At 38.6% G+C, this 27463-nt stretch overlaps 1 protein-coding gene, 1 long non-coding RNA gene and 1 pseudogene across 12 annotated transcripts in view; 1 reads left to right on the top strand and 2 right to left on the bottom strand.

Annotated features, from left to right (window-relative positions):
• Positions 1-19816, bottom strand: part of LOC309844443 — a 105242-nt gene extending 85426 nt beyond the window's left edge. The window contains exons 1-3 of one of the 2 annotated variants that reach the window (XR_014300691.1): positions 19703-19810; positions 18059-18243; positions 16770-17412 (exon numbers count right to left, since the gene is read on the bottom strand). This is a non-coding gene — a long non-coding RNA (uncharacterized lncRNA). Of the gene's footprint in view, positions 1-16769; positions 17413-18058; positions 18244-19702 lie in introns of those variants that run through there. The other variant, XR_014300690.1, reaches the window with a different exon arrangement.
• LOC309844436 (septin-2 pseudogene) lies at positions 6846-8586 on the bottom strand (annotated as a pseudogene). Its single transcript has one exon. The product of its transcript is annotated as a septin-2 pseudogene (transcript).
• Positions 19817-19836: 20 nt separating the features above from the next.
• MARCHF7 (membrane associated ring-CH-type finger 7) overlaps positions 19837-27463 on the top strand; it is a 51313-nt gene continuing 43686 nt past the window's right edge. For 8 of the 9 annotated variants that reach the window (XR_014300679.1, XR_014300680.1, XR_014300681.1 and 5 more), the window contains exon 1: positions 19837-20049. The gene's annotated coding sequence lies outside the window, so the exon portion shown is untranslated. Of the gene's footprint in view, positions 20050-20149; positions 20423-27463 lie in introns of those variants that run through there. The other variant, XM_082691383.1, reaches the window with a different exon arrangement.

Raw genomic sequence — 27463 nt, 5'->3', positions numbered from 1 at the left:
GAAGCTCCACTTCCTGGGTTATAGACTGCTGCCTTGTCATCATGTATTCCATGGTTCCCTCCTTCTTCTTCTTCTTCTTGTAAGGGCACTAATCCCATTATGAGGGTTCCACCATCATAACAGTCTAAGCCTAATTATTTCCTGAAGTTCCTACCTCTTAATACCATCACATTAAAGATTAGGGTTTCAACAAATGATTTGGGAGGGAGGGCGGGCATGTTTATCGGGCAAGTCATAACACTAATGGACAGGATGAAAAATTTCTCAATCTCATAAGCCGGTGTAGTCTAATTTTCTTTAGAAAAAGGATGTTCAGGAGCGCCTGGCTGGCTCAGGCTGGTTGGTTAAGTCTCTATCTACAGCTCATGAGGGTCATGATTCTGGAGTCCCTGGATTGAGCCCTGTGAAGGGTCCCTGCTCAGCAGGAAGTCTGCTTTTGCCTCCCCTCCCCACTATCTACTCCTGTTGTCTCTCTCTCTCTTTCTCTCCCCATGTCAAATAAATAAATAAAATCTTTTTTTAAAGATCTTTTTTAAAAAAAAATCTTTTTTTTTTTTTTTTTAGTGAGAGAGTTCAGAACGCAAGCAGGGGGAGTGAGAGAGAGAGAAGCAGGCTTTCCCACAGAGCAGGGAGCCTGAGGAGGGGCTGGATTCCAGGACCCTGGGATTATGACCCACGCTGAAGGCAGACACCCAATGACTGAGCCACCCAGGCACCCTAATAAATATAATCTTAAGAAAAATGTTCAAATAGAATTTATATTATGTATAATATTGTGTTGCGTAGACTTCATGGTTAAATTAAACATGATCTGATTATGAAAAAAGTTAGAACAAATTTAACTAACAAACAAATTTCGATTAAAGTAGCACCTGGGTGGCTCTGTCACATGGGAGATCAGATTCTTGATTTTGGCTCAGGTCATGATCTCAGGGTCATGAGATCGAGCCCTGCATCAGGCTCTGTGCATAGTGCAGAGTCTGCTTGAGATTCTCTCTCTTCCTTTCCCTCTGCCCTTCCACTCTCTCTGTAAAATAAATAAAATCTTAAAAAATAATAAAAAATAAATAAAAATAACAAAAAACTTCATTTTGCTGTGAATAGACCAATGCTTAATTTTTTTAAAAAAAGTTTTTATTTATTTGAGAGAGACCGACCGAGCCCACAATACTTCATTTTTAATAAAAACTACAGATTTCAAAAATTTCTAATGAATGGCAGTCCAAAATATTATAAAGTATTCTATAAGTTAAATCTAAATGTGATTAATGTCATAATCAGCCACCAAAAGACCAAAATAAAATTTATACATACATCCCACAGTGCAAATTTTTTTTTAAAAGATTTTATTTATTTGACAGAGAGAGATCACAAGTAGGCAGAGAGGCAGGCAGAGAGAGAAGAAGGGAAGCAGGCTCCCCGCTGAGCAAAGAGCCCGATGTGGGACTCGATCCCAGGACCCTGAGACCATGACCTGAGCCCAAGGCAGTGGCTTAACCCACTGAGCCAACCAGGCACCTCCCACAAATATTAAAAGAGAATGCATTCAGTTACAGATACAATTCTACTAATCTTTAAAATCTACTGATTTTTAAAAATCATTTATTTATTTATTTGAGAGTGAGTGAGAATGAAAGAGATCAAAAAGAGGGAGAGGGAGAAGACTGGCTGCTGAGCAGAGAGCCCAATGTGGGACTCGATCCCAGGACCTTGAGATCATGACCTGAGCCGAAGGTAGCAGCTTACCTGACTGAGCCACCCAGGTGTCCCAAGATTTTGTTTTTAAGTAATTTCTACACCCATTGTGGGGTTTGAACTTACCACCTGGCGATCAAGAGTCACATACTCTACCAGCTGAGCCAGCCCAGTGCCCCTGATTATGCATTTTTAAATAAAACACCAAAGACATGGTCCATGAGAGAAATAATTGATAAGCTCGACATCATTAAAATTAAAAACTTTGGCTCTGTCTAAGATGGTGTCAAGACAGTGAGAAAGTCAAGCTACAGACTGGGAGAAAATATTTGCCAAAGTCATGTCTGATAAACGGTTCTGCATTGGGCTCTTTGCTCAGCAGGGAGCATGCTTTTCTCTCTCCTCTGCCTGCCACTCTGCCTGCTTATGCTCTCTCTCTGATGAATAAACAAACAAATAAATAAATAAATAAAAATAAATAGATAAATAGGTAGATAAAAATTAATCTTAAAAATAAAAGGCATAACCATATCCATGGTCTCTAGGTTTTTTCCTGTTTTGTCCTCTATAGTTGTATAGTCTTGCCATTTTATATTAGGCCTATGATCCATTTTTTTTTAAGAGATTTTTTTTTTAAAGATTTTATTTATTTATTTGAGAGAGAGAGAAAGCATGAGAAGTGGAGGGTAAAAGGGAGAAGGAAGCTCCTGCTTCCTTCAGGGAGCCTGATGCGGGACTCCAGGATCATGACCTGAGCCAAAGGCAGTCACTTAACTAATGGAGCCACCCAGGTGCCCAGTAAAGTGTGTATCTAGTTCCCTTTTTTTTTTTTTTTTTTTTGGCATGTGGATATGCAGTCGTTCCAACACTATTTTTGAGGCAACTATCTTCTTCATTGTATTGCCTTTGCAACTTTGTCAAAGATCAGTTGACTTATTTATGAGAATCTATTTCTGGGCTCTCTATTCTGTTCCACCGATCTATGTTTATTCCTTTGCTAATAAAACACTGCTCTGATTACTGTAGTTATATAATAAGTCTAAAATTTTGCTTTTCTTCTCCAATACTACATTGGTTATTCTGAATTTTCTTTTCTTTTCTTTTCTAAGATTTTATTTATTTGACAGAAAAAGACTGTGAGAGATAGAGGGAGAGATCATTAGCAGGGGAGATGGGTAAAGGGAGAAGTAGGCTCTCCACTGGGCATGGAGGCCAACGCAGGGCTCAATCCCATGACCCAGAGATCATGACCTAGGCTAAAGAGAGATGTTTAACCGACTGAGCCACCCAGGCACACTGTTCTGAATTTTCTGAATAAACTTCAGAATCAGTTTGTCAATGCCCATGAAATGACTTGCTGAAAATTTGGGGGGACAGCACTGAATTTATTAATCAAGTTGGAAAGAACTAACCTCTTGACAATACTGAATATTCCTATCCATCAACATGACATCTTTCTCCACTTATTTAATTCTTTGTTGATTTGTTGACCAGAATTTTAAAATTTTCCTCATATAGAGCTTATATGTATTTTGTTAGAATTATATCCAAATGTTTCTTTTGGAGAGTATTTCTTTTTGGAGATAATGTCAATGGCACTGAATTTTTTATTTTAAACTCCACGTTTTCATTTATACTAGAAAGCAACAGACTCTTGTATAATAATCTTATGTTCTGCAACCTTACTATAATCATGTATTAGCACCAGGAGGTTTTTTTGGTTCTTTCTGATTTTTTACATAGACAGCCATATCATCTGCAGATGAAGACAGTTTTATGTCTTTCTTAATCTACATACCTTTCCTTTTCTTTTTCTTTCAAATTTCAGCTTTATTAAGGTATAACTGGCATATCATTGTAAGATATTTAAAGGATACATCATGTCGATTTTGTATACATATACAGCATGAATCTGTAAATTTCCATGGAATCTGTAGTGATGTTCTCTCTTTGGTTTCTGACGTTATTAATTTGTATCCTCTTATTTTCCTTAGTTAACCTTAGCTGGAAACTTAGTGATTTTATTGAACTTTTCGAAGAACTGGCTTTTAGTTTTATTTTTTCTGTTGATTTCATTGATTTCTGTTCTAATACTTCTGCTTACTTTGGACTTAATTTTCTCTTTTTTTCCTGGTTTCCTAAGGTGGAAACTTACTGAATTTAGATCTTTTTTTTTTCCTAACATAGGAATTCAATGCTATAATCTAAGCATTGCCTTGTTACTTCCCACAAATTTTGATTAAGCTGTATTTTCATAAAGTTTAAAATTTTTTAAAAGGTTTTTTTTTTAAAGATTTTTATTTATTTATTTGACACAGAGAGAGACAGTGAGAGAGGGAACACAAGTGGGGGACTGGGAGAGGGAGAAGCAGGATTTCCTGCAGTGCAGGGAGCCTGATGTGGCGCTCAATCCCAGAATCCTGGGATTATGATATGAGCTGCAGGCAGACGCTTAACAACGGAGCTACCCAGGCACCCCATAAAATATTTAAAACTTTTTTTGAGATTTCTTCTTCAACTTCTATGTTTAGAAGTATACTGCTTGATCTCCATGTATTTTAAGATTTTCTAGTTATCTTTTTGTGGTTGATTGCTAGGTTAATTCCATTGTGGTATCCGAGAAGACATTGTATTTCTATTTTAAAATTTGTTACTGTGTGTTTTATGTCCTAGAATGTGGTTTATCTTGGTGAATGCTCCATGTGAGTTTGAGAAAATATTCATTTTCCTGTTTTGGATAGAGTCTATATATGTCAATTATACCCTGTTGATTAAAAATGCTGCTGAGAATGTCCACAATAGCCAAACTATGGAAAGAAACTAGATGTCCATCAACAGATGAATGGATAAAGATGTTGTATATATACACAAAGGAATACTATGCACCCATCAAAAAAGTGAAATCTTACCATTTGCATTGACATACACGGAACTAGAGGGTATTATGCTGAGCGAAACGTCAATCAGAGAAAGGCAATTACCATATGATCTCCCTGATATGAAGAATTTGAGAAGCAACGTGAGGGGTTTGGCGGGGTAGCGAAGGAAAAAATGAAACAAGATGGGATCGGGAGGGAGACAAACCATAAGAGACTCTTAATCTCACAAAACAAACTCAGGGTTGCTGGGGGAAAGAGAGTTAGAGGAAGGGTGGTTGGGTTATGGACACTGGGGAGGGTATGTGCTATGATGAGTGCTGTGAAGTGTGTAAACCTGGCAATTTACAGACCTATACCCTTGGGGCTAAAAAAAATTATATGTTAATTAAAAATTAAAAATAAAAAAAAAATGTTGCTGAGTTCAAATATGTCCTTACTGATTTTCTATCTGCTGGATCTATCCATTTTTGAGAGAGGAGTATGGAAGTCTCCAACTATGATAATGAATTCATTTAATTCTCTTTACTTCATGCAGTTTGATGCTCTCTTGTTAGATGCACACATATTAAAAACTGTTATGTCTTCTTGAAGAATTGACCCCTTTATCATCATGTAATCCTCCTCTTTATCCTGTAGCTTTATTTACTTTGAAGTCTGCTTATAAGCATAATGCACATATATTTAAAATGAGTATCTTGTCAAAAACATACAGTTGGATTTTGTTTTTCTATCCGTTCTGATGATATCCTTTAACTGGTGCACTCAGACCACAGACATTCAACATAGCTACTAATACATTTGGATTACTATCTATTACATTTGTTACTATTTTCTATTTATTGCCCTTGTTCTCTGTTTTTTGTTTGTTTGTTTTTTAAATAGCCAAACAATAGTGTTTTATTGATAAAAGGCTACCCCTTAGTAAAACAATTATGTCTAAGTGAAAGTACGTTTATAGATTTGGGCAGCAAAACAGAGGCGGGCCATAGACGTGAGAGGATATAGGTCTGCCCACCCAAATAGCCCTTATCATGTGACTAACGGCTGGCCCTAGCAGTTCTTGCAAACTTGGCAGGCGGGGGCTGCAGCCACCACGCACAACTTTTAAATGGCTTTTAAATGGCTACCTTTTAAATGGCTTTTCCTAGTGTACTTAATGCCAACGTAACCCAGATAGATAGCCTTACACGGAGGTGCTTTAAAGTCAAACACTTTACGTTTCCTCTTGATGGATCTTTATATGACTGTACCTGAACCTAAGGCTTCTTTATGCAACAATGAGAAGACAAAATTCTTGAGAACACCCGATTACTGTCTGTAGCCCGCCTCTGTGACTAACCCCTTTGGACCACATCACTTTATTTTGGCCCAAGCAAAAACTCTTCCCATCTTCAGGTGAAGCATTTTCTGCATCTCTGCCCCTCCTGTTAGAGCTAAATGAAAACACGGAGTCAACACCTGCTCCCTCCAGGTGTCCTTTCACCTGTCACTTTCTGGGGACCAGTTTCCCAGTGTCAGTAGAAATGCTGAAAGAAGCAAGCCCCAGAGCCCCTCAGTGCCCCTTGGAGGGAAGGGAGCAGCCAAGGCCACAGAGCACAGAAAACCGATTGGACTGGTAGCATTGATCAGTCCCACACTATGGCACAGATTTGAAATGTCTTTCAGTCTCACCTGACATAACAAAGGATGTGATGGTAGCTGAAAATCTACAAAAGTCTGCACACAGAAAAATGATTGCTCCTATCTGCCTTTCAGAAAACTATTAAAAATTTTAGAGAACCAGTTAAAAAAAAAAAGCCAACTCGGCATTCAGGCATTATGGGGTCATGAGCCTCAGGGCCCAGGACAGGTCTGGGTTCAGAGGGCTACCCTCCAAAGGACCCCGATTCTCACTGCTGAGGCAGATCTTACAAGCCTATAGTTACAGAAAGCACATGAAAGTGCCATAGAAAAATATAAAAAAGGCTGGTTTATAAATATATCATTTATTAATTTTCCTTAAAAAAGTTACTTTTCATGTTAGTTGAGTAAAAATCATTTATTGGCTCTGTGTGGGTAAGAATTGTTGCTGTAATATGAAAACTGGAGCTCACGGACACTCGCTGTCATAGCGGGGTATTACCAGTATCAGTGGGGAACACTACAAAACGTGGCTTGTGGTGTTTTCTGTAGAGCAGCTTAAAAAATGACCTAGCATCAGAAGCCAAAGATTTAAAATTTGCCCCTGATTACCTGTTTTTAAAAGAGCTATTTAAGTATACACATACAGTATTAGATAATAATTCTGTTTTACTTGGTAAAAAAGCAAATGTGCAGATGAATTAACAGTATTGAATTACAGCAGCAAAACTGGTTTTAGGTATTGTGCTTGAAGCAAAGTGAAGCAAGGGAGAAGTGCCATCCTGGTGACCTGGCAGGTGAGTGCCCTGCAGATGCCAGCTCACCTTTCCCCATCACTGGGTCCACATTGCTAGCACCCAGGCACAGGCTGGCTACATCCGGATGTTCTAGAAATGAAATCAAGAGTGCTCCTCAACAACTAGTCAGGCCAGCCAAATCAAAGAAATTCAATGTTAATTATATATAATGACTGATCCTGGAAATCAGCTCCAACATTAGTGGTTAGTCAAGATGGAAGAAATATGAAAAATGCAAGGTTCACCTCACAAAATATAAAGTATAACATAACAACGAAATACAAATGTTAAAAGCACTTCATACAAAACAACACATCAAAAGTTTAAAAAAAAATTAAATTCTCAGGCACTGGTACTGTAAAATGTGGATGGGCACCCTTCCAATGATCTCTCGGAAACACGCAGCTGTAGAATTCATGCGGAATGTTTTCTCTATCTTGCAAAGCGTTTTCTCACACATGATGCCCATGGGCCCCGCTGTCGCCGTCCCCACCCTGCATTTGCAGCTACATCTGCGCCTGCATCCTGGTGATCATCTCCTGCATGCGGCAGAGCTCTGCTTCCTTCTCCAGCAGGATCTGGTCTTTATTCATGTCCTCGTTTTCCACTTTCCTGCTGCCTCTCTTGAGCCTCTCAGAGCGGAAGTTTTCATAGTGAAGGTCCTGAGTCACCTCCTGGAGATCCTGCATGTGGGTGATGAACATCGTCCGCAGCTTCAGAAAGTCACTGTGCTCCGGGTTCTCCACCTCCACAACGCCCAACGGGTAGAGGCAGCCTCTGACCTTCTTGCCCTTGGCTTCAATCAACTGATTGGATCCAACCACAGAGAATGGGATACTGGCCTTGAGAAGTCTAGTCTGCTCTTTAAAGTCCTCATCTTCATCTGATTCTGCATCAGGTAAATGATAGATTTTGATGTTATGTTCTTCAATTTCATCCAGAATCCTCTTCTTCAAGTGCTCCCGTTCCTTCAGGGTGAGCGTGTCAGCTTTGGCAATGACAGGCACGATGTTCACCTCATTGTGTATTGCTTTCATAAATGCGACGTCTAAAGGCTTAAGTCCGTGTCCAAAGGGCGAGATAAAGTAAAAGCAGCAGTGCACTCTATTATCAATGATGTGCCGTCTGTTCAAGCCACTCTCGTCATGCAGGTACCGTTCAAACTGCTCATCGATGTAGGAGATGATGGTCTTAAAACAATCCCTGCAGTTGGTGGCGTCCCCATAGCCAGGCGCGTCCACCACTGTCAGGCGTAGCTTGACCCCTCGCTCCTCGATCTCCACAGTCGAAGCCTCAATCTGGACAGTTCTTTCAATTTTCTCTACAGCTCCGGGGATGATTCCGGGTAAAGGTCAGTGAGGAACAGGCTGTTTATGAGAGTTGATTTTCCAAGACCCGATTCACTGACCACCATTAGTGTGAACTCAAAACCCTTTTTCACTGATTTTCGGTGAACTTGATTGGGAAGATGTGCAAATCCGACATAGCCAGGAGTTTCTGGATTTATAAACTGAGTTGGCTGTTGCTTAGACATCTTCAGTGAAGTTTCCTTGATCGATCCCGCCGCAGACCCGCCCAGTGCCCAAGGGACGCTCGCGCTCCGCCCTGTCCCACCCGGTGCTCAGATCTTGTTCTCTGTTTTTATTGTCTTTCACTGTTTTCTGCCTCTTTTAACTGAAGGTTTTACATAATTCTATTTTCTCTTTCTTAGCATATCAATTATTCTTTTGTTTTGCTTTTTTTACTGGTTACCCCTACAGTTTTCAATATACATTCACAACCAATTTACTTTCATGTAACAGTCTACAACTTTAGAAGTAGTGTATCTCATCATAACAAAATAATCCTAATTTCTTCCCTCCATCTTTTATGCCATTGTTGTTATTCATTTTGCTTACATATAAGTACACAGAAGCACTTATTTACACATACATAGACACATACATAAGTACATATAACAATATATTGTTGTTATTATTTTGAACAAACTGCTATTAGATTAAAAAGAAAAATAAAAGTTCATATTTTACCTTCATTTTTCCTTCTTTCGTGCTCTTTCTTTCTTCACATAGATATGAATTTCTGAACTATATTATTTCCCTTCTCTGTAATGAATTCCTTTTAACTTTTTTTGTAAGGCAGATCTATTGTCAACAAATTTCTTCAACTTCTGTTTGTCAATTTCTCCTTCAGGTGTTGAAGGTAATTTTACATGGTATAGAATTCTGCATTAGTAGGTTTTTTTCTCTCAATACTTTAAATATTTCAGTTGACACTCTTGCTTGCTGGTTTCTGAGGAGAAATTTGGTGTAATTCTTATCTTTGTTCCTTATCTTTGCCTCTATGTTGTTCCTTTGGTTTCTATAAGGTGTTGTTTAACTCTGGCCTCTTTCAGGATTCTTTTATCTTTGATTTTCTTCAATTAGAAAGTGATCTGCTGGGCGCCTGGGTGGCTCAATGGGTTAAGCCCCTGCCTTTGGCTCAGGTCATGATCTCAGGGTCTTGGGATCGAGTCCCGCATCGGGCTCTCTGCTCGGCAGGGAGCCTGCTTCCCACTCTCTCTTTCGCCTGCCTCTCCATCTACTTGTGATTTCTCTCTGTCAAATAAATAAATAAAATCTTAAAAAAAAAAAAAAAAAAAGAAAGTGATCTGCTAAGTTGTAGTTTCCTTGGGCCGTTATCCTGCTTGGTGTTCTCTGAATTTCCTGGGTATCTTGTTTGGTGTCAATTTGGGGGAAATTTTCAGTCAATTGTTTTAAATATTTCTTCTTTTCTCTTTGAGATGGTCCCATTACACCTATGTTGCACCTTTTCTAGTTGTTCCACAGTCCTTGGATATTGTGTTATGGGTTTTTTTATACTTTTTGTTCTCTTTGATCTTTGGTTTTTAAGAGTTCTATTGTCATACACTGTAATTCAGAGATGCTTTCCTCAGCCATGTCCAGTGTACTAATAAACTCATCAGGGATGTTCTTCTTTTCTGTTACAGTGTTTTTTTCCCTATCTAGCATTGTTTTTGTTGCTGTTCTTTCTGACTATTTCTATGTCTTTGCTTATTTTCCTTAGCCACTTTTGTGTGTTATCTAGTTTATTCACTAGATCTTTTAGCATATTAATCAATCATAGTTGTTTTAAGTTCCTATTCCGTGAAGAACATAGGTTAAGAATCTCAAACTTCAGAAAATGTGCATGATGTGAAATCAGGTTGCCATGTTAAAAAAAAAAAAATTACACACACACACACACACACACACACACACAACAACAACAACAACAAAATTCCACCCAACTCCGCTATGTCTGGTTCTGATGCTCTCTTTAAATTGTGTGGTTTTTGTTTTTTGTTTTTTGGAATGCCTTGTAATTTTTTCTTAAGAGTGAGATATAATATGCTGGGGTAAAAGGAACAACTATAAATAAATCTTTAGTAACGTAATGGTGAGAGCAGGGAAAGGAAGCACTGTATAACGCCATGACTAGGTCTCAGTGTTTTAGTGAGCCAATGCCTATGGGCTGTGAACTTCAAAAGAGCTTTTCAGTTTTGTTTTGTTTTGCTTTCTTTTGCCTTAGGTGGGACAGGATGGCTAGAGTTGGCTGGAGTGGGTATTTTCTTCTGCAAGGAAGGCTAAAGCTGGCTATAATGGGGTATTTCTCCTACCCAGATTAGTTAGGCTCTGATAATACCTCAGCAGGTTAGGTTTTGGTTAACTAGCTTTTCCTGAAGGCAGAGTTTGTTAGGAACACAGTGATCCAGTGTATTTTCAAAATGGTTCCTTTTCCCCTTGCCAGAAGTCCAAGAGTTATTTACTTTGGGAATCTGTTCTAGCTCCTGAAGGTGAATCTCACAATATTGTGGCAGCCTATGATTGGGTCTCCCTGGAGGTGTTATGTCTCAGAATTGTCTGCATTGAGCCTCCAGCAATTGTAACAATTACAGTGCAGGTTTTTCTACCTACGCACCTGTTCCTGTGGTGGTTTTAGCTCCTGAGTCTCTACTCCTATAAGTCAAAACTCATTGTATTTGTCTAGGATCTCCCATCTTAGGGGTAGTGTTTGCCTTGTATCCTTCTCTCTCTTAAAAAAATTTAAGAAGAGCTGCTGATTTTTCAGTCTGTTCAGGCTTTTACTTGTTACGATGGAGTAGGGACTTCCAAATTCCTTACACATGTAACCAAAAACTATTCCTTGATTTTTAACAGCAATACATGGTCCTATTCTTCAAGACTAAAAACCTGTGTCATTTGTTTTTTTCATAAATAAAGGTAATTTATTCATTTATCTATATGAGTTGACAAGAATGCTAAATTAAAAATGTTTTTTTCAATTCGGGAAAAAAGGGAAATGCTCCCTTACTATGAGTTTAAAAATAACAATGTAATGTTTAAAAGTTGAATCTGTATTTAAAAATTTATTTATATTTTATTCTTAAAAGCATTTTTTCATCTACTTTATATTAATAAGGTTTTGTTCTTTTCCAAAACACTTTCCTGAATAAAATAAGTTAGAAACATTGCAAAGACAGTCTGTGCCAATTTTGTTATGGACAAAGCTTAAATTCTTTTTTTTTTTTTAAAGATTTTATATATTTATTTGACAGAGAGAGATCACAAGTAGGCAGAGAGGCAGGCGGAGAGAGAGAGGAGGAAGCAGGCCCTCCGCTGAGCAAAGAGCCTAATGCGGGACTCGATCCCAGGACCCTGAGATCATGACCTGAGCCGAAGGCAGAGGCTTAACCCACTGAGCCACCCAGGCACCCCAAAGCTTAAATTCTATACATGGTTCTGCTAGTAAGAAAACGAAAGTCTTCTAAATAGGGTATGTAAACTTCCACTCAATATCTAAGAGTTGCTTTTCTCTCCCTTTAGCTGATTTAGAAACAAATTCTGTTGCAGAAGTATATTTAGGTCGTTCCATACATTTTTTTTTTCCATTAAATTAAATAAATGCTGGGGGCGCCTGGGTGGCTCAGTGGGTTAAGCCGCTGCCTTCGGCTCAGGTCATGATCTCAGGGTCTTGGGATCGAGTCCCGCATCGGGCTCTCTGCTCAGCGGGGAGCCTGCTTCCTTCTCTCTCTCTCTCTGCCTGCCTCTCAGTGTACTTGTAATTTCTCTCTGTCAAATAAATAAATAAAATCTTAAAAAAAAAAAAAAAATTAAATAAATGCTAGTAGCTTCCATGTGGCTTGATTCCGAGCATAGGTAAGACTAAACACTAAGAGCTTTTATTTCTGAACATTATCAGGAAAAATTATGAAATTTAACTTTAAAGTCTTTATCAATTAGATACAATTTTCATCTGTCCAATTAATTTCTTAATGCTATAATCTGATTAATGTCTTATTTATGCAGATTAAAGATTGATAATAAAGCCCATTAAAATCCTGATATATGACTTCATGAAAAAATTGTATTTTAGAAATACTCCAGCAATTTGTAACATGATGACTAGTAGCAAAATTGACATACCAAGAAAACATCTGGTTATCAACCTAAAGAAATAATGTCTAAAACAAAACAATCACATCAATATATTTATAAAACCATGAAGGGAAACCAAATATTCATTAAAGTTGTAGTTCATATTTTCATTCATATCTTAGGACCCTAATATGAAAACACATGTTCAAAACTTTCAATTGAAGAACTATTTGAGATAAAGTTCATAAGCTCTAATAAATGGACTTTAAAACAATAAAATAATTACTTTTCCTGAAAAAAGCCTTTCCATAATTTAAGCACAATTAACTTTCTACAAACAAAAAAATACTGAATTAGCATCTCCAAGAACTGAATTAAAATATAATGTTTTTAAAGTAGAGTGTTCTTTGGTTTAAAGAGAATAATAATCAAGCCACAATAAAAAACAACCACCAACAACAAAATGAGTACTCTGTTAAAGCTAAGAATTACAAACATTAACTATAAATGAAATATTTAAAGCATTGCACTGTTATCAGAACATTTATGACATAATACAGAAAAATTTTGGAATCTTCTGTATTGTTTAAGGATACAAATAGCCCACTTGCTGTCAAGAATGGCCAATGCTACCTGGTGAAAACTGAGACTAGACTCTGGGATGGAAAACAGGGTTAAAAAGCTAAGTAGTATAGGGGCACCTGGGTGGCTCAGTGGATTAAAGTCTCTGCCTTCAGCTCAGGTCATGATCCCCGGATCCTGGGATGGAGCTCCACCTTGGGCTCTCTGCTTAGCAGGGGGCCTGCTTCCTCCTCTCTCTCTGCCTGCCTCTCTGCCTACTTGTGATCTCTGTCTGTCAAACAAATAAATAAAATCTTAAAAAAAAAAAAGAAGCTAAGTAGTATAAATGTGCTTATGTGTATAGTTTTTAAAAAAATTATTGTGAAATACAAAAATGTTGATAAGGTGTTTTTATATAATGAAGTATATTCAACGGCTTTAGCAAGTTGCTGAAAAAAGGAAATGAATAGTGGAAAAATATTACGATAAGTCCTAGGCAGGTTAGTAGTATAACATGCATTGTCTATAATACAAAGCTAGTTAGGTATATTATTGGGTGATTCTGGAGGAAATAGTTACCATTTCTTATTATTGAATACTTGGGTGACCAAAATGCAGAACAGTATCAGTATGTGAAAAGGATTCAAAAGGGACCTAAGCGATAGTTCTCTGCACAGTTTCTAGTTCTGAACTGTTCAGTTTTCACAATAGGAAATCCAGAAATAAATCTGGTATAAATTTGAAAATTCAGTGTGTGACTCATTCATACATAAAGACAGGATTATTTAAGAAATGCAAAACTGGGGGCACCTGGGTGGCTCAGTGGGTTAAAGCCTCTCCTTTGGCTCAGGTCATGATCTCAGGGTGCTGGGATCGAGCCCAGCGTCCCCCGCAACCCCCGCATCGGGCTCTCTGCTCAGTGGGGAGCCTGCTTCCCTTCCTCTCTCTCTGCCAACTTGTGATCTCTATCAAATAAATAAATAAATAAAATCTTTAAAAAAAAAAGATGCAAAACTGGCTATCCATTGAATAGAACATAAAATTGTAGCCTATTATCTTATTGCATATATAAATATTAATTTGAGTTTAATTAAACATAGTCTAGAAAATCTAGGATACTACACGATACAATCCAGGGATAGGTATTTTAAAAATAAGCTAGAAACCCAAAAGTTACTGACGAAATCAGAGACATATTTTATCATATGAATGTATCTTTGGCAAAAGATACTAAATAGCAAGTCAAGAAAAAGATGAGAGAGCTGAAAAAACACTATGAAGACAGGACAGAGCTGTAATAGCTATCACAATTGAAAAGAAAGGATAAACAATATAAATAGGGATGTAGATAAGAGGTACTTTTGGTTGAAAAAAGCAAGATGAATATGCATATTTAAATGATGCTATTTTATAAAATAAATGGTTAAAAAAACTATGAGAAGTTCTCTGTGTGGAGAGAGAGAAGGAGAAAGAGAGCATACCCGTACATGTGGGTTATAGAACTATTCTTCTATTTATTTATTTATTTAGGAAAAGCTGCGCATGCAATGGGTGGAGAGGGGCAAAGGAAGACGGCGAGAGAGAATCCCAAGCAGGCTCCGTGGCCAGTGCAGAGCCCATCACTGGGCTTAATCTCAGGATCCCGAAATCATGACCTGAGCTAAAAGCAAGAGTCGCACACTTAATCAACTGCGCCTCTAAAACTATTCTTTTAAGACTGTGTGATCATGCAGAAAAAAGTGCAGAAAGACACAAATTTTGTAAGGATATTTGTAGAGTAGTTTAGAGGCAGGAGAGCCATATTATGAAGTAATGGGGAAAAAAGAAAGAGAAAAGGCCTGTACTAAAATAGCTAGTATGCATAATCACATAACTACATTGATATAAAATCATACACATGAAAAAAAATTAAGAAGGGGAATTAAGAAGGGGATAGTGACCAAACTTGCCAGAGGAAATACCCAAGGAATTTATATAAATATTTGGATGCTCTTCTGCTTATAGTCTCATTAAATGTAAACTGAAGTAGCCATAGAGGCCAAATATTATCATTCTGATGTGTATGTGTTTAGCTTGACTGTTATTAAAGGAACAGTCAGCTCAATATAGTTTCACAGTTAGTATAGTTTTACTGGAGAGGTCAGCAAACTTTCTATAAAAAAACAAATAGTAAATATGTTAGGCTTTCTGGGCCATATTGTCTCTATCACAACTAGTCAACTCTGCCACTGTAGGATAAAAGCAGTCATAGGTGGTGATGGTTATTTTTAGGAGTTAACTTAGTGAATACAGAGTATCAAGTTATTTAATCAAGCATTGATTTAGGCATTGTTGTGAAGAGATTTTGTAAATGTGCTTAACATTTACAATATGTTGACTTTAAGGAGATTATCCTTGATAATACTATGGGCCTCATCTAATCAGCCTTGTGAGCAAAAATAGCTTTTCTGGAGAAAAAATTCAGCCTCAAGGCTATACTATCCATGCTTGTTGGGAGTTTCTGGCCTTCTGGTCTACCCTCCAACTGTGATAGCCAATTCTCTAGATACATAGATAGGTAGTACTATTATATACTATTTGTTCTGTTTCTCTGGCCAACTCTAATACACAGACAATACGTAAACATAGCCAGCCTGTGTTCCAATAAAACTATCTGCAAGAATAGGGAGTGAACCAGATTTGGCTTGTATACTATATTTTCCCAACCCCCAGTACTATTAATAATAAAAGATACTTGCTTTTGTTTAAAACCATGTTTCAGGCAGTGTGAAATGTGCTTCACATATGAATTCCAAGTGTCTAATAAATTGGTTATTGCTTCTGATCAGCTCATATATTTTGGAGTAGCTATATGAGCAAAAATTATATTCCTAGAACCAGTGAGCTCTTGATCATAAGCTTAGGTATAAGAAAGTAAGAAAGGGTTTCTCAGAGAGGTGGGTTGTATCCACCCCCATTTTTTTCAGTGAGGGTTTTAAAATGGTACTCTCTTTACTTGTTTTTATATTGTTTCATCTATTAGCTTTGGGGATTGAAAATTATTGCAGCAGAAATCAACAAGTGTCTTGGATGTTTATTTATTAAATGTGGTACCTTTTGATCAAACTCAAATTTCTAAGATTACCTTTAATTTAGGGAAAAATTAAAATTCATTAAATCACTAAATCATGGGGTTATCATTTTTGGAATGAAAGGGATTCTTCACATCAAAGATTTAAAGCACAGAATCCTTAAGTAAGAAGAGTCCTAGGGGTGCCTGGGTGGCTTATTCATTTAAGCATCTGCCTTCAGCTCAAATCATGATCTCAGGGCCTTGGGTTGAGCACCCTGTGGGGAGTCTGCTTCTTCCTTTCCCTCTGACCTTCCTCCTGGCTTATGTTCTCTCTCAAATAAATACATAAAATCTAAAAAAAAAAAAAAAAAAAAAAAAAAGGATGAGTTCTCAATCTATGATTAAATAATATTACATATTTAAAATTATCTATACCTTGGGGCACTGTGTGGCTCAGTCAGTGAAGCGCTCAACTCTTGCTTCCAGTTCAGATCATGACTCCGTCTTGAGATCAAGGCCTGTGTCCGCTCCACTCAGTGTGGTCAGCTTGGGATTCTCTCCTTCCCCAGCCCCATGCATGCTTGGGTGCTCTCTCTCACTCAAATAAATAAATATAATCTTAAAAAAATAAAATTACCCATAACTTTTTAAAAAAAGAGAGAGAACATAAGAAGGGGAGGGGTACAGGGGGAAGGAAGCAGGCTCCCCACTGAGCAGGAAGCCCAAAGTGGGGTTCAATCCCAGGACCCTGGGATCATGGCTTGAGCTGAATATAGACATTTAACCGACTGAGCCACCCAGGCACCCCAAATTACCCGTAACTTTAAATAGTTGATGCCCAAATTGGTTGATGCTACAAGGCTTCCTTTCCAGGGATTAAGATTTCCATTTAGGAAGAAATTGGCATCCTTTCTCTTCAACTTAGGGACCTCCCTATAACCACTCTTTTCTCATCCCCAGTATTACCTCCTGTAAATCAAAAGTTTAAGAAATAACCTACATTTAAAAATGATTTGATTTATAAAAAGCAAACATGACCACACTTTTTCAAGATCACATTGTTTATTCAAAGTGAAGAGTATCTATAAGATTGCCCTCACATAGAGAAACTTCTTAGAAGGTTAGGTTGTAGAATGACAAAAAAGGAACACTGGAACTTTTTTTTTTTAATTTTTAAAAGATTTTATTTATTTCTTTGACAGAGATCACAAGTAGGCAGGGAGGCAGGCAGAGAAAGATGGTGTTGGTGGGGGGAGCAGGCCACCTGCCGAGCAGAGAGCCTGATGCGGGACTCGATCCCAGGACCCTGAGATCATGACCTGAGCTGAAGGCAGAGGCCTAACCCACTGAGCCACCCAGGCACCACACACTGGAACTTTTAAATTCAATATCTGAAAGAGAATTTTCTAAGCTATTAGATAATTGAAGAAATGTTTAACCATAAGAGGAAAGGGCTCTTATAACCATGACCAAATGACAAATTTATAAAGTAGAAGGAGGAAATTCATAATAGTAAATAAGACCCTAATTTAGAGAAGTAGCCAAGTTCAGAAATGGGAACCAATGAGTGGTGTGGGCAAGTGAACCAAGATCTTTAGATACGAAAACATATGTCAGAGTTGGTCCAAGGACAAAAACTTTAGCAAAGGAAGGTCAAGTAGGGGAATTTTGTGGGGAAAAAAAAAAAAGACAATTATGGAGTCTAAATTGATCAAACAGTTCTGAATTCAAAAAATTTGGCCTGTCAAATCATTTTGTACTGATTTTTAGTTCAGAAAATATAGTCACCATTGTAACTCATCTGCATCCACAATTTCCATCAAATTGTCTTTAACACAGGAAAATCTCAATGATTATTTGTTAATAATGATAATTACGTGGAAACTCAAATCAGAGAAGGTATTTTAAGAAACAATATCTAACCATTCTTAAGGAATAAAAACATAGTTATCAGTGATCTTTATCCAATTACTAGAGTCGCTAAGAAATTAGAGTCTGGAAGATATGTTTTGCACAGAAAACTGGTGCCACACTCACCTCTGCTGATATCATCAGTTCTGGGTGGGGAGGAAGCCATAATCTGCCAAAATCTGAACCATTCTTGCCAGGTTTGGGGATTCTGTAGAGAAGTTACTGCTATCAGGTCTGACTGCCATAGCTCAGGAAAGTGGTGCAGCCATTCCTCTTAGCGTAGAAAATACTTGAGAAGATGTTTAAGGGACCTAAAATATTAAGCCCCAGAAACACAGTATTAGCAGTGGTTTAGACATGGAATACAATAGGTAATAGTTATGGAGTGCTTACTATGTTCCAGGAACTGATGCCTATCTCATTTAATCCCTTCAACAACCCTATGGGGTATGAGCATTGTTATCAACCCCATTTTACAGAAACAAGTTTCAGCAAGGTTAAGGAATTGCTCAAGACAAGAAAGGTAGTAAGATAAGAGGCACAACTAGGATTTGTACTCATGCAGTCTGGTGCTTCAGGTGTGAGTATCAACAGCCACAAAGCTAGAGGTATATTCAAACAGGCTGAGGAAAAAAATGTTTCCTAAAAAGGGCAAATTAATTTCCTCTAAAGTAACATACGAGGTGCTCTTTAATTCACATCCTGAAAAGATAGACTGGCATTTACCTGCCAACTTTAAATGATAATAAACTTTAAATCTTTAAAATTTACATTTTACAATTTATTTATAATAGTGAAGCATGGACAATCTGTTAGTCTCCCAGAGTGAAATGGGAGAAGTGATAGCGCGTTCCCTTCAGATGAAATGACAAAAAAAAAAAAAAATAAATAAAACCAAACAAACAAATAAACAAACCATATAAAACTAATACGTCATTAATTAGAATTACTTGAATGCAATGCATTGCTTAAAACCTAATAAAATAAGTCACTTTAAAAAATCAGGTGCCCTGAGTAAGCCTACAAGTTTCAATAACTTATCTTTACCGGTAAAGAACTTTTACGTTTGATAAATTACTCAAAATACGCACAATATCACCTGAATCCACGTAATATCTAAATCCACATAAATTGTGGCTTTCTTCTCTTACTCCCTTTTATTTTTTACTAAACCTTTATATATTAAGTTTACCACACTTAGAGGTTTTTGGAAGTTTCGCCTCATTTTAACCAGACCATTTACTTTGCAATTTTCTTCCAAGTGAATTTTTACTGCAAAATCCTACACTATCAAGGATCGGTACCAGGATTTTAAAAGACGTAACTGTAAAAGTACACCACCACCAAGACTTAATGACCACCAACAGGGAACGGTCCCGGAGAAACCCGCTCCTACCCTGAAAGGGGAGGGCTCGCAGACCACAGCAGGGCGGGAAGGGAGCGGGAGGAGGGGAGGTCGGATGAAGCAGTGCTTAAGTCAATAAACATTCGCTGCGCCACTTACCAGGAGCCAAAAAAAAAAAAAGAAAGAAAAGAAACAAAAAAATAGCTGGGCGGTACTTCAGCAGAGGGTCCGGCAGCTTTGCGGGAGGGGGCAAGAGCCTGTAGCGGGGACTCGGGCGCCTGGGAGCGGTAGGGCTGGATCAGAACCTCTCGCCAAGCAGGCGAGGGCGGCCAACTAGGGACAGGCCTCTAGCGCCCAGCTCCCGGCGTCCGCACCCTCACTGGCCCAGCCGCCAGCCCGCCAGCCGACCCGCCGCAGCTGCTTACCAGTGGCGCCTCGCTGCCTCCCCGGGGGCAGCCCTTCAACGGTTGCCGCAGTCAGAGCACCACCCCGCGGTAGGGTACGTCGAGCCCGCCCGCAGCTCTCAGGTCCCCGCAGCACCGCCCCTCTCGCGAGAAGTCGGCGGAGTCTGTGAAGTTGGGGGCGGGGGAGAAGAAGGGAGGGGCTTTCAACGGTGGCGGCTGGTTCTGCGCCGGATCCGGGCGAGGGGCGGGCGCCATTGTGCTTCTCTGCCGAGTGCTCTGGTTTATTTAGGAGCCCTGATCTCCGAGGAAGAAGGCGGTGGTCGCTTCGAGCAGGACGCGCCCTGTACAGTGCCAGCTTTGGAAGAGGGGTAATAAGCTGCGGCTCTCGGGCTTCTCCCTCTGGGGGAGTTGGTTCTAGCCAAGGCCGCGTGGGGGAGGGGAGGAAACGAAGTGCAGGCCTGGGGACGCGGAGGCTGCTTCCCTCGTCTTTGGTTGGGGCGGAGGAGCGTGATCGGCGCCGCGGTTACGGAGGGCGGCCGGGCGCCGGCCTCGACCGGTGGCCTTTTTGTCTCGTGGTGGAGTTTGTGACGGGTAGAGGGGCAGATTGTACGTCTTCCTGATGAACGTGTGGTCGGCGAGGGCAAGGGGCTTGGGTACTGCATTGGCCTTTGGCGGCCTCCTCTTGGATGGGGGTAAGGAGGATCCTCCGGAACCCTGCGGGCCGGGAGTGTCACGAGTGAGGTATTTAGTGAGCGCCGAGTGGAGGGCGGGGAGGATTGGGACTCCGCCAACCCGGTCTCCAGTTGAAGGGACTTTGCCAGCCCTTAAGTTGCGGTGAAGATTTGGTCATTGATCGCTCCATTTCTTGACTGTCGTGTTACTTTGGGAGTTGTGTATCGTGGGAAATTGTATGTCCTTCAAATTGAAATAGTTGATGGTGTATATGTAAAACGGACCTGTTGGCCTAAGAAGTGAAAATCTGGGAGGCATCAGTTGTAGATATTCTCTCATTTTGATGGAACCGCGTAGTGAAGATGAACACGTACGGAGAAGCACCATAAAATACTACAATTTTTTTTTTTCCCCTACGTGCACATGTAGATAGTAATAAATGGAGGAAAATCTGTCCTGGTAGTGGATTCGTCACGACTAGTGTCGTTTGGCACTACTGAGAGTAAATGTGCCAAAGTGAAATTGAATTTAGTAAGTTTTTTTTTTTTTTTTGTAGGACTTTAGGTCTGTTTTGTAAATATTTTAAACTTCCCCGTACTCCTTTCTCACTTTTCTGTCAAGAGCTAAGGTAAGGTTAAAAATGAATTTTTGACTTAAAAACCAAGCAGTATACTTTCATTAACAAGGCAAACACATGGTGTAGCTAGATTTTTCAAGAGGATAAACATGTTTCAGGAATGAGGATCAGTATTTCATTTACAGCTCTACAGCCTCTTGTGAAACAGTTGTGTCTGAGGGATTTAGAGTCAGAAGATCTGGGTTTGGGTCTTAATTTTGCCAGAATTATTTAACCTGTGTTTTCTTAGAAACATAGCACTTTTCTTTGAGTTGAGATGGGAATTAGATTAGGTGAGGTAGCTGATAGTAGTCTAACACCTAGGGGGAGTAATGCTCTGGGAATGAATTTTTAATGGATATAAAACAATTGGAATTGATACCTGAAGTCCAGTTGTTTATATTCTGGTCAGAATAACCTTAAAATTTTACTCTGCCTGTGGTACCCCTTCCCTCCATTAATATAAGTTCCATACTACAAATGTTTTTAGATAAGAACTTTTAAAACTTTTCCTTTGCTGTAAATTTATACCACAGATGTAAGCTTGTAAGCATGGTCTTGACTTTTTTCCAAAGTTGCATGCGGGGTCAGATGTCTTGAGTAAGAATGATTAAAAATTCCTACTTACTTAAATACAAGTGATTACTTTTTTGCTGCACTGGCAAGAGAGCTTATTTTCCAAGATAAAGCACAGAGATTCCTTTATATAGATACACACCTATGTTCTACATGAAGATGTCAGGTAATCAACTGACACGTCATCCATGGCTCTTGTACAGCCTATTTTTAATGAGCTCCATATCCATTTCACACAACTCTTCATCTCGTGTATGTTTAGGAGTTGCCCATGTTTTAAAATTTTAGGAAAATAATAGTGCAGAATTATCAAATTATGTGAAACATTTTTTGATAATTTGTTATTGATTGTATTCTGGCTACTAGACCAAGGCTTCATGTTACAAGAATGCGCTTGACACAGCATCTGCCTTCCACAACTCACAGTTCAGTCATGAGACTAATGTATAAACAACTACTGCTGTTATCATAGGCTAAGAACATGGTAGTACTGTGGGAGCAAAAAATTGACCAAAGTTTCAGTCTTTGGGGAAATTTTTTACAGGAACTATTGCTTGAACTGAGATGTTAAGGGGACTAGCAGTTTGATAGGAAATTGCAAAGTCATGGTATGGTATTTTGTTTTAGGAATGAACAATTTGTTCCCATAATTGCAACAAATTAGAAGGTGACATGAAAGACCTACTGTTTCAGAAAGTGCTCTATGCTGTGGGAATGCAGAGTTATTGCGTCTGTAAGCCCAATAAAAATGATTTTTAGATTATCTTTACTGACAGCATCCTTCTGTTACTGCAGATAATTAAGTGCCAGTAATGAAGAACAATGGGAAATGCACAAGTGGAATGCAGACTGAAATGCTTGTGTTAAACCTTATTTTTTTAAGCAACAAATTTAACTTAACTAGTGAATGTTTTAGCTCTTAAATTTAAGAGAAGTAACTGATCACATTAGGATTACAACATAAAATAAGTAGATTTTGAATTATTGTAAGATCTATTTGAAATCACTAAAGCAAAATTCTGTTGTAATGATTTGTAATAACAAATTATTTTATAGAGACTCTATCTTTAATACAATTGCTAATAGTAAGATAAACCCAAGGGTGGGTACAAAATTCTAATTTGAGCATGGCTGGGGTTTAATTTTCATTGATCTTAACTTTTCTATTCTGGTCTGAACTCATGTGGTCAAAACTGGTTTTTCTTGCTCTCAAATACATTTCTTTGTAGCTCTACCAGTTTAACTACATGTTGAACATCTGGTTTTGAAATCACCTACTGCTCTACACCCAGTTTTGTCAACAGGTTTAGAAGAGGGCAAATTTTGAACCTTAAAAGCTAGGTTCTCACCTTTTATAGGCATCTTTGCACTTAAAGTGTTTCTCCCCTTCCAGAAAAAAAACCTTGACATGGTGTCCACTCTGAATGAAGATTCAAACTTGACATTTACAGATTAAGTATACTTCAGAGGAGAACAGATTGTCTTATAAAGTAGCATAGACTTAATAGTCATATTTTCTCGTGAAGACATTAAACATTTTTTTCTGATTATTATTTCAGGCATGGGTATATCTTTGTTTTAAGGATCTGTCATCTAAAAACGCAGAGGCTTGGGGCTCCTGGGTGGTTCAGTGGGTTAAAGCTTCTGCCTTCAGCTGAGAGCATGATCCCAAGGGTACTGGGATTGAACCCCACATTGGGCTCTCTGCTCAGCGGGGAGCCTGCTTCCCCTCCAACCCCCAGCCTCTCGGCCTACTTGTGATCTCTGTCAAATAAATAAAATCTTTAAAATTAAAAAAAAAACGCAGAGGCAGTTTTTAAGAAGACTCTCTGTCTTCTAACATAGCTTCCACATCTCCATATTCACTAGGATCAATAAAACACTTGCATTTCCCATTTAAGTATGTATCTGTTTTTTCCTCCAGAAGCAGATTTTTTAAAGAAAAGGCTATACCAAATAGAGGTAAATAATGGAATTATGTTCACAATTCTGAAAGACTAGTGGCTATTAGAATACATAAGTATTTTGTGTGGTAACTCTGGCCTTTCATGCCATGAATTTATTGTATAGTAGTATTGTGCTCTTGGTAATTCACTAACTTCAGCTCCCTTAGATGTTTGACAAATTCTGAAATAGAATCCAATTTTTCACAGAATCTGGGTACATAAAGATACTTTGTAGAAACATTAAAACTAGGGTGAGTTATGAAACTTTATTGCTTCATAGGAAACCACTTCAAAACCTAGTGGATTAAAACTGCTGTTTACTATTACAATTCTGTGTACCAGTTAATCAGTTCTGTTGGTTTTGCCAGGGTTCACCCATGTAACAGCATTCAGCTATAGGATTTCTCAGACTGGAAAGGCCAAGATGGTGTTACTCACATGTCTGATGGTTGGTATTGGTTGACATTTAGGCTTTACTCCATGTGGCCTACTGACAAGTGGGTCCCAAGACAGCATTCCAAGAGAGTGAAAGTGGAAGTTATAAGACTTTTACAGCTTTTCAGATCATACAGTGTCACTTAACACTGCATTCTCTTAGTCAAAATAAATGTCACAAGACTAGTCCATATTCAAGGGGTGGGGAAAAGTAAGATTTTACCTCCAGCAACATCACAGTATAAAGAGGTATGTGTACTTGGGAGAAATTTGGAGCCCTGTTTTGTAATTTACCACAAGTTGCTTAGAACAGTTTTCAGTACAGGCAGTCTTACAGATGTCCTGATTGGGAATTGATTTAAAATGGAGGATGATAAAATAGATTATAAGATAGGTCAGATGTTGATAATTGTTGGAGACTGTTGATTGGTACATGGAGGTTTATTACTGTTTCTAGCATATGTTTGAAAATTTTTTTTAAAAGATTTTATTTATTTATTTGACAGAGATCACAAGTAGGCAGAGAGGCAGGCAGAGAGAGAGAGAGGAGGAAACAGGCTCCCTGCTGAGCAGAGAGCCCGATGTGGGACTCGATCCCAGGACTCTGAGATCATGACCTGAGCCGAAGGCAGCGGCTTAACCCACTGAGCCACCCAGGCGCCCAATGTTTGAAATTTTTAATAGTAAAATTTTTAAGGCATACTTGGGTATTTGAAACATTTTTGTGAGTGATTTTAACCTATTTAATATTTACTAGAATAGTACCTCTTTGTTTAATATTTATTTCTTTTGTGGTATGTGGATACTAAAGAGGGTAGACCAGTAGTACTGCAATTTAGGGAATTATTAGAAGTTCTTTATAAATTTTATTAGAAGTTATTGAGAAAACGTGTCTTTTCATTTGCAAATAACTGTTTCCCTTAATTATAAAAGAAAGACCAGGGGTGCCTGGGTGGCTCAGTGGGTTGAAGCCTCTGCTTTCGGCTCAGGTCATGATCCCAGGGTCCTGGAATCCAGGCCCGCATTGGGCTCTGCTCAGCAGGGAGCCTGCTTCCTACTCTCTCTGCCAGCCTGTCTGCCTACTTGTGATCTTTGTCGAATAAATAAGTAAAATCTTAAAAAAAAAAAAAAAAGAAGAAGAAGACCAAGTACATTAAAGAAATTTTGGAAAACCGAATATAAAACAGAAAACAAAACCCAACCAGAGAAAACAATAAAATGTTAATAACGCTTATTTTTCCCAAATTTTTTCATACACTTAAATAGTCAAGGTATTTTTTTAGATAATAATCCTCCCATAATAAATCTGAATGACTTTAAAAAATCTTTTTACTATGTGTTAAAGAAAATTTTTAAAAAGATTTTATTTATTTTAGGGAGGGAGAGAGCGCAGGGATGGGAAGGTTGGGGAGCAGAGGGAGAGGGACAAGCCGACTCTGTGCTTAGTGCAGAGCCCTATGTCGGGTTCAATCCCAGGACCCTGTGATCATCACCCAAGCTGAAATTAAGAGTGGAATGCCTAACTGACCCGAGCCACCCAGGCCCAGCAAGACAATGTCTACTAAACTGTATGAAAATCTTTAATGGTGATAGCATTGCCTAATAATAGTAGCGAGTATTTGCTGAATACAATACTGTGTGCTAGCAAAGTTCATAATACACCTTTGAAGTTGGTACTATTATTATCACCATCTTGTAGGTGAATAAATATTAGAGAAATTAAGCCTAGAGTCATACGAAGTAAAGGACAGATCTCATAGCTTGCATTCTTAACTGTCATTTTTGCAAATAGAAATGGGCTGGTGTGCTAAAAATTGTGCAATGCTTAATTTATCTTTCCTGGCCTCAGTTTCATACTTATTTCTGTTAGTTAAATTAATTAATTAAAGGGAAGGTCTTAAGTGTGGCCATACTATTTGTTACTGTAGATGGGCCTGGGGCCTGTTTTGTTAGTCTGGTTGTTTGGTTTATGACTACTGTGTGATTCTTGACAGATCCTGACCAACACTGTTTAATGGAAGAGAGTGGTCTAGAGAGTAATGGGAAAGGATACACGTTGTTTGAGAGATCCCCTTATAAGCAGAATTAGCAAAAAAACTTAACATTGTGCTTTCATATTTCTGATCTTAGGCATTAATAAGCTTTCTAAATTAGGTAACCAGAAATCCAAGTCATACTTCTTAATCTGTGGTAGTACCCGAAAAAAGCTTTACTGTTATGTAGGGAAATATGTAGAACTCCTTTAGTCTTAAGCGTTTCCTTATACTGCCTGAAGCTTTTCAATTCACTTTTTCATAGTGCCCCAGATCTACTCATTAGGCATAATCAGTGGAGAGTGACCTCCTTAGGCTGAACATACAGAAAGGGACAGTGAAATCAGAAGGCATGGAGGTAGCATAGGTGAATGGGTAGATAATGTGAGTGATTGAAAATCTGTTATCACCTCAGCTTGCTCTCTGTTTTCAAAACTGTTTCCACCATGCTTCTAGACCTCTTCTGTGTACTTCAGACTGTTTCTTTAAAACTCATGCTTCTCTGTGTTCTACTCTGAATTCCCTGCCAAAAAAGAAAAAAATGTTTGGTTTTCATCAGTATTCTGAACAATTCCTCCCCACCCCCATAGAATTCTTTTTTTTTTTTTTTTTAATTGTATTTATTTATTTGACAGAGATCACAAGTAGGCAGAGAGGCAGGCAGAGAGAGAGGAGGAAGCAGGCTCTCCACGGAGCAGAGAGCCCGATGCAGGGCTCCATCCCAGGACCCTGGGATCATGACCCGAGCCAAAGGCAGAGGCTTTAACCCACTGAGCCACCCAGGCGCCCCTAGAATTCTTTTTTATTTGACATACTGAATCTGCTTTCTTTCTTTCCTTTTTTTTTAAAAAAAATTTTTATTTGTTTGTCAGAGACAGTGGGGGTGTGAGGGAGAGGCAGAAGAAGCAGGCTCCCTGCTGAGCAGCAAGCCCTATGCAGAACTCTATCCCAGAATGCTGGATTATGACCTGAGCGGAAGGCAGATGCTTAACCTACTGAGCCACCCAGAATCTGCTTTCTGTTTACTTTTGGGACCTCATTAATTTGCCTCAGAGCCAGTATATTTCTTCCTAATAACCTGTCCTTAATTGGGGACAAACTCGGAATTTTTTTTCTTTGTTTTTAGCTGTTGGTATCTCAAAATCTTGACTAGTTTCTGAGCCTATAGCCTGTAACATTAGGTTGTTCCCTATTATTCCACAAAGGTAGTAAAATTAGTTACTAACTTTATTCTAAGAAATGCAGGAATATGTATATGAATCTGTTATTAAGGTTAGGCAAAACTAGATAAATGTTTTCGAAAACACTGTTTGTCAGGAATATTATTCCTGGGGTCCTAAAGGAAAAAAAAAATATTAGTGGTGGTAAAATTAAAAAAAAATAGTGGTGGTAAAAGCTTCAGAACCATTACCTTGTTAAAGTATAAACTCCTGAGCTAAGGACCTGAGATTGCCTTTATAATATGGGTCTGATTTTATGTATTCATTCCCTTCAGAGACCTTTC

The sequence above is a fragment of the Mustela nivalis genome (assembly GCF_964662115.1).
Source record: "Mustela nivalis genome assembly, chromosome: 11".
NCBI lineage: Eukaryota > Metazoa > Chordata > Mammalia > Carnivora > Mustelidae > Mustela > Mustela nivalis.
This window is presented reverse-complemented; position numbering and strand designations above follow the sequence as displayed.